Source organism: Pezoporus wallicus, unplaced genomic scaffold, assembly GCF_028554395.1.
Source record: "Pezoporus wallicus isolate ANWC-B61680 ecotype Strahan unplaced genomic scaffold, APGP_CSIRO_Pwel_v1 contig_12559, whole genome shotgun sequence".
Classification (NCBI taxonomy): Eukaryota; Metazoa; Chordata; class Aves; order Psittaciformes; family Psittacidae; genus Pezoporus; species Pezoporus wallicus.
In genome coordinates this window covers 206-7346 of record NW_026641421.1, presented here as the reverse complement: position 1 = coordinate 7346, position 7141 = coordinate 206, and the positions used below count along the sequence as shown (strand labels likewise).

The window sequence follows — 7141 nt, the reverse complement described above, 5'->3', positions numbered from 1 at the left end:
CGAACCAAGCACCCCGCGAAGGCCACGAAGAGCTCCCGGCCCGGCCCGTGCAGCTCCAGACCCAGCACCCGGCTCGCTCCGCGCCGGCCCCGGCACCTGCAGCACCACGGCGGCGCCCAGGGTGGCTGACCCACGGCACCCATAGCCCCATAGCCCCATGGCACCCACAGTGACTGACCCACGGCACCCATAGCCCCATAGCACCCAGAGTGAATGACCCACGGCACCCATAGCCCCATAGCCCCATGGCACCCAGAGTGACTGACCCACAGCACCCATAGCCCCATAGCCCCATGGCACCCAGAGTCACTGCCCCATAGCCCCATGGCACCCAGAGTGAATGACCCACAGCATCCAGAGTCACTGCCTCATAGCCCCATGGCACCCAGAGTGACTGACCCACGGCACCCACAGCCCCATAGCCCCATGGCACCCAGAGTCACTGCCCCATAGCCCCATGGCACCAGGCGTGACTGACCCACGGCACCCATAGCCCCATGGCACCCAGAGTGACTGACCGACGGCACCCATAGCCCCATAGCCCCATAGCCCCATAGCCACATAGCCCTGTAGCCCCATAGCTCCAGAGCCCCAGAGCCCCATAGCTCCATAGCTCCAGAGCCACATAGCCCCGTAGCCCCATAGCCCCATAGCCCCATAGCCCCACAGCACCCAGAGTGACTGACCCATAGCCCCATAGCCCCATAGCCCCATAGCCCCATAGCCCCACAGCACCCAGAGTGACTGACCCATAGCCCCACGGCACCCAGGGTGGCTGACCCACGGCACCCATAGCCCCATAGCCCCATGGCACCCAGAGTGACTGACCCATAGCCCCATAGCCCCATAGCCCCATAGCCCCACGGCACCCAGAGTGACTGACCCATAGCCCCATAGCCCCATAGCCCCATGGCACCCAGAGTGACTGACCCACAGCACCCATAGCCCCATAGCCCATAGCCCATAGCCCCATAGCCCCATAGCCCCATAGCCCCATAGCACCCAGAGTGACTGACCCATAGCCCCATAGCACCCAGAGTGGCTGACCCATAGCCCCATAGCCCCACGGCACCCAGAGTGACTGACCCATGGCACCCATAGCCCCATGGCACCCAGAGTGAATGACCCACGGCACCCATAGCCCCATAGCACCCAGAGTCACTGCCACATAGCCCCATGGCACCCACAGTGACTGACCCACGGCACCCATGGCCCCATAGCACCCAGAGTGAATGACCCACGGCACCCATAGCCCCATAGCCCCATGGCACCCAGAGTGACTGACCCACAGCACCCATGGCCCCATAGCCCCATGGCACCCAAGTCACTGCCCCATAGCCCCATGGCACCCAGAGTGAATGACCCACAGCATCCAGAGTCACTGCCTCATAGCCCCATGGCACCCAGAGTGACTGACCCACGGCACCCAAAGCCCCATAGCCCCATGGCACCAACAGTCACTGACCCAAAGCCCCAATGCACCAGGCGTGAATGACCCACGGCACCCATAGCCCCATGGCACCCAGAGTGACTGACCGACGGCACCCATGGGCACCCAGGTGACATAGCCCCATAGCCCCATGGCACCCAGAGTGACTGACCCACAGCACCCATAGCCCCATAGCCCCATAGCCCCATAGCACCCAGAGTGACTGACCCACAGCACCCATAGCCCCACGGCACCCAGAGTGACTGACCCACGGCACCCATAGCCCTATGGCACCCAGAGCGAGTGACCCACGGTACCCATAGCCCCACGGCACCCAGAGTCACTGCCCCATAGCCCCACGGCACCCAGAGTGACTGACCCACGGCACCCATCGTGACTGCCCCATAGCACCCATCATGACTGCCCCATAGCACCCATCATGACTGCCCCATAGCCCCATGGCACCCATCGTGACTTCACCCACAGCCCCATGGCACCCATGAGCCCCCCAGCACCCATTGCCCGGCCCTCACCGCTTGGGGTCATAGAGGCTGATCTCCTCCAGCAGCAGCGCCTCAGAGCCGGGGTCCCCGTGGCTCTCACCGGGTGCCGGGGTGCCCGCGGGGGGCTGCTGCGCCGCCAGCAGCACCTTCAGCACCCGCCCGTCCTCCGCACCCAGGAAGAGCACGGTCCGGTTCCTCCAGGGCCCCGCGCCCGTGTCCACCGCCAGCCGCGTCAGCCTGCGCAGCCCGAGCACGGCACCCCTCGCACAGGGGTGCTCCTGCAGCACCCGCACCCTCCTGCAGCACCCGCACCCCTCCTGCACAAGGATGCTCCTGCAGCACCCCCGCACCCCACACTGGGATGCTCTGCAGCACCCGAACCCCTCCTGCAGCACCTGCATCCCTCCTGCAGCACCCGAACCCCTCCTGCAGCACCCGCACCCCTCCTGCAGCACCCGCACCCCTTGCACAAGGATGCTCCTGCATCACCTGCACCCCTCCTGCAGCACCCGAACCCCACACCCCTCACACAAGGATGCACCCGCACCCATCCCCCAGCACACCCGCACCCCTCACACAACAAGGATGCTCCTGCACAGCACCCCGCACCCATTGCCTGAGATGGTCCTAGAAGGCACCCGCACCCCTCCTGCAGCACCCGCACCCCTCCTGCAGCACCTGCATCCCTCACACACGGATGCTCCTGCAGCACCCGCACCCCTCACACACGGATGCTCCCGCAGCTCCCCCCAAACCATGCCCCCCCCATCCCCGAGCCCCCCACCGCTCACCTGGTGCCGGTGCGGGTGAACAGGGGCCGCCCGCCCGCGGGCTCCACGGCCCCGTGCAGCAGGGGATGCTCCTTGGCGAAGGCCAAGGTCTCATCCGGGAAGTCCCCGGAGGTGCTGATGCCCGCGGCCGCTCCCATCCCTGCGCAGCAGCCGGCCTGCGGCACAGCGGGGGCACGGTGGGGCAGGAGCCGCGGCACCGGGGTGGGTTGGTGGGACCCGGGAGTCCCCGGGGGTACCTGGGCTGGGGCACCCGCTCCTCGGGCACCGGGGTCCAGGCGCCGGCGGCACCGCGGGGGCTCAGCGAAGGGGCCCTCGAACGCCCGCTCCACGTCCGCCAGGTAGAAGGCGCAGACGGCGGAGCCGGGGATGCTGCAGTGGGGCCGGGGGGTCTGGGGCTGCCCGGGGACCCTCCAAGCCCCTGCTGGTCCCTTCCTGCTGGTCCCCGAGGTCTCTGTCCCCGGGTCCTGCCCCACTGTGGCTCCATCCCAATGGCCCCATCTCCCATGGGCGCACCCCAAGTCACCATGAACCTCATGTCTCGATGTCCCCCCGTGCCTGCTCCACATCTCCCCTTGGCCAACCACATGTCCTCCACAAGATCCCATGCCCATGTCCCCATCCTCATATCCCCATCCCCGTGTCCCCATCACCATGTCCCCATCCCCACATCCCCATATCCCCATCCCCATATCCCCATCCCCACATCCCCATCCCCACATCCCCATCCCCACATCCCCGTATCCCCCATCCCCATCCCTGTATCCCCACATCCATCCCCATCCCCACATCCCCATATTCCCATCCCCACATCCCCATCCCCATCCCCACATCCCCATCCCCACATTCCCCTCCCCATCCCCACATCCCCATCCCCGTATCCCCATCCCCATCCCCACATCCCCATCCCCATCCCCCCCTCCCCCTCCCCACATCCCCACCCCATCCCATCCCCATCCCCACATCCCCGTATCCCCATCCCCATCCCTGTATCCCCATCTCCCCATCCCCACATCCTCCCCTCCCTGTGCCCCCCTCCCCATCCCCACATCCCCTCCCCTTGCCCCCTCCGTGCCTGTTGGGCTGGGTGCCGAAAAGGGCGAGCACCGCGGCGCGGCCTCGCAGGGCCCTTGGGGGGGGTCACGGCCCTCCAGGACGTCGAAGGCGAAGACGGAGTCCCCGGGTAGGGCGCAGAGCAGCCGCACCTTGAGGAACGGCTCCAGCGCCGCTCCAGCACCCGCGCCGAGCCGCCGCCGTCGTTGCGGCACACGCAGGCCACGCGGCGCCACCAGCACCTGCGCCAGCACCAGCGGCCGTCAGCCCCACGCGGCCCCACGGCCATGGGCACCCATGGCCCCCGCGCCCACCTTGCCCATGGCCCGGAGCTCCACCGACACCTCCCGGAAGAAGAAGTAGACGAAGGGGCCGTAGGGCAGCGCCTGCACAAAGTGGGGCTCTGGGGAGGGAGGGGGGGTTCAGCCACCAGCACCTCCCATCCTTGTCCCATGTGGAACCATGGAATGGGGTGGGTTGGGAAGGACCTGAAGGTCATCCAGTTCCAACCCCCTGCCATGGGCAGGGACACCTCACACTGAACCAGGGCACCCAAGGCTCTGTCCAACCTGGCCTTGAACACTGCCAGGGATGGAGCATTCACAACCTCCCTGGGCAACCCATTCCAGTGCCTCAGCACCCTCACAGGGAAGAATTTCCTTCTTAGATCCAATCTAAACTCCCCCTGTTTCAGTTTGAACCCGTTCCCCCTTGTCCTGTCACTGCAGTCCCTAATGAAGAGTCCCTCCCCAGCATCCCTATAGCCCCCTTCAGACACTGGAAGCTGCTCTGAGGTCTCCCCGCAGCTTCTCTTCTCCAGGCTGAACAGCCCCAACTTCCTCAGCCTGTCTCCATACAGGAGGTGCTCCAGCCCCTGCTCATCCTCGTGGCCTCCTCTGGACTTGTTCCAACAGTTCCACGTCCTCTTTATGCTGAGGACCCCAGAACTGCACACAATGCTCCAGGTGAGGTCTCACGAGAGCAGAGCAGAGGGGCAGGATCACCTCCATGACTGCTGCTCACGGTGCTTTGATGCAGCCCAGGACACGGTTGGTTTCTGGGCTTTGAGTGCACACTGAACCCGGCTCATGTTCGGTTTCTCATCAACCAACACCCCCAAGTCCTCCCCTCAGAGCTGCTCCCAATCCCTGTGCTCATCCCCTCCCCTTTACCCCCAGACCCCCCCCTCCCCGCTGTGCCCCCATCACCCCCCCCCGGTCCGGGACCCCTTTGGGTACCCTGCAGCCAGCGGGAGCTGTACTTGAGGGTGCGCAGGGGCGGGCGGCCGGGGCTGAGGCTGCGGTAAATCACGGCATCGCTCGCCTGGAAGTCGGCCACGGTGGCAGAGTAGAGGCTGCCGTCTGCAGGGGGAGACCCCAGCATCACCCCAGTGCCCCCCCCATGTCCCCCCGACCCCGGTCCAGCACCCACCAACAAAGAGGGCGACGATGCTCTGCTGGGCGTCGAAGGGGCACCGGGCCTGGCCGCTCACGTCCTCACCCTCCTGCTCCAGGCTGCTCACCTGGGGGGGGCACAGCGGTCACAGCCCCCCCAGAGCTGAGACCCCCCCCCCCAACTCAGGACCCCCGGACCCCCACCTTGTAGGTGCGGCAGAGGGGGCTGAAGGCGTTGGTGCCGCAGGCCAGGAGGGTGCGGGCGTCGCGGGGCACCAGCACCCTGATGTAGTTGTGGCACTCATCCTGCACCGGGGCAGGCGGGGACGCAGGGGCCGTGGCGTCACCACCTTCCCCTGCCCCGACCCCGTCCCTTGTTACCCCCCCACATTCCGCACCCCCGCAGCACGCAACCGTACACAGCCTTACCCCATGGCTCCGTTCCAGGTACCCCATTGCACCCCCATACCCTGTACCCCCGTTCCATGTACCCCATTGCACCCCCATACCCTGTACCCCCGTTCCATGTACCCCATTGCACCCCCATACCCTGTACCCACATTCCAGGTACCCCATTGCACCTCCATACCCTGTACCCCCGTTCCAGGTACCCCATTGCACCCCCATACCCTGTACCCCCCCGTTCCATGTACCCCATTGCACCCCCATACCCTGTACCCCCGTTCCATGTACCCCATTGCACCCCCATACCCTGTACCCCCGTTCCATGTACCCCATTGCACCCCCATACCCTGTACCCCCGTTCCATGTACCCCATTGCACCCCCATACCCTGTACCCCCATTCCATTCACTACCACACCCCCACATGCTGTACCCCCCACCAATACACCTGTACCCCATAAACCTCTCTGTACCCTCGTACCCCCTACCTCACCACCTCCACCCTGTACCCCCAAACCCCAGCACCTCCCATAAACCCCCCCCATTGCACGCTCTGCCCACACACACACACCCCTAACCCCCCCCGTGCCCGCACCCCCATACCTGCAGCCGGCCCCGCATGGCGCAGTTGGCCCTGTCCCGTGTCTCCCAGGTCAGGTGCTGTGGGGCCAGATGGGGGGGGCTCAGGGACCCCAATTCCCCTTACCCTGTGTGTGTGTGGGGTCCCCAGCCCCTTACCCGCTCCGGGTGCAATCCCCTTGTCACTGCCCCAGGTCGAAGCGTAGATGTGGTCCCTGGGGGAAGGCGTGGTGTGCCCCAGCCACAAGGATGCTCCAGCACACACAAGGATGCCCCAGCACACACAGGGATGCTCCAGCACACACAGGGATGCTCCAGCACACACAAGGATGCTCCAGCACACACAAGGATGCCCCAGCACACACAGGGATGCCCCAGCACACACAGGGATGCCCCAGCACACACAAGGATGCCCCAGCACACACAGGGATGCTCCAGCACACACAGGGATGCCCCAGCACACACAGGGATGCCCCAGCACACACCAGGGATGCTCCAGCACACACGGGGATGCTCCAGCACACACAAGGATGCTCCAGCACACACACAAGGATGCTCCAGCACACACAGGGATGCCCCAGCACACACACGGATGCTCCAGCACACACAAGGATGCCCAGCACACACAGGGATGCCCCAGCACACACAGGGATGCTCCAGCACACACAAGGATGCTCCAGCACACACAGGGATGCTCCAGCACACACAGAGATGCCCCAGCACACACAGGGATGCTCCAGCACACACAGGGATGCTCCAGCATACACACACACAGGATGCTCCAGCACACACAGGGATGCGCCAGCACACACAGGGATGCTCCACACACACAGGGATGCTCCAGCACACACAAGGATGCTCCAGCACACACAAGGATGCTCCAGCACACACAGGGATGCTCCAGCACACACAGGGATGCCCCAGCACACACAGGGATGCTCCAGCACACACAGGGATGCTCCAGCACACACAGGGATGCTCCAGCACACACA

General features: G+C 65.4%; 1 pseudogene; it reads right to left on the bottom strand.

Annotated features, from left to right (window-relative positions):
• Positions 1–8: 8 nt before the first annotated feature.
• On the bottom strand, positions 9–6364 carry LOC130606963 (semaphorin-6C-like; annotated as a pseudogene).
• Positions 6365–7141: the final 777 nt, after the last annotated feature.